The 468-nt window shown below is 56.0% G+C and overlaps 1 long non-coding RNA gene across 1 annotated transcript in view; it reads left to right on the top strand.

Moving 5' to 3' along the window:
• Positions 1-281: 281 nt before the first annotated feature.
• LOC104986428 overlaps positions 282-468 on the top strand; it is an 8,333-nt gene continuing 8,146 nt past the window's right edge. Inside the window, exon 1 of the long non-coding RNA XR_825038.1 lies at positions 282-366. This is a non-coding gene — a long non-coding RNA (uncharacterized LOC104986428). The remainder of the gene's footprint in view (positions 367-468) is intronic.

Here is a 468-nt window from a genome sequence, read left to right as displayed (position 1 = left end):
GAACTAGGTGTGGCCAAGATGGACTTAATGGCAAAGGTGAAGAAGAACTCCTGTCCGCAAAGGAAGGAATCATGATCGGATCCAGACAAGGGACGAGCAACTGAAGCCGCGCTTGGGTAACAGAAGATCAGACAGAAGATCAGGCAGGAGCGGTTTTCGACCAGCAAACACCGGATGTTGGGGACGGGTAGGGACTTCCCCGCCGGCACAAGGTCGCTTACTGGAAGTCAGCTGCTAACGCAAGCTCAACCCCCTGCTAGCCAGCCACGCACTTTCCCAAACCACCCTCCCCCTTGTAGGGCAAAAGTCAGCCAAGACGTTCCTCTAAAGCGATGCACGTTATCAAACGTGGTTTTGACCCAGTGGGTAAGTAGCCGCTGCCCTGAGCCCCTTTAAAGGGCCTCCCTCCACTCCCTGCTGCTCTTGCCACTCATCTTAAACCTAAACCACCCCCCCCCACCCCACCCC

Source organism: Bison bison, unplaced genomic scaffold (assembly GCF_000754665.1).
Source record: "Bison bison bison isolate TAMUID 2011002044 unplaced genomic scaffold, Bison_UMD1.0 scf7180017864068, whole genome shotgun sequence".
NCBI classification, from domain to species: domain Eukaryota; kingdom Metazoa; phylum Chordata; class Mammalia; order Artiodactyla; family Bovidae; genus Bison; species Bison bison.
The sequence above is the reverse complement of the archived record's forward strand: the minus strand, read 5'-3'. Positions and strand labels throughout refer to the sequence as shown.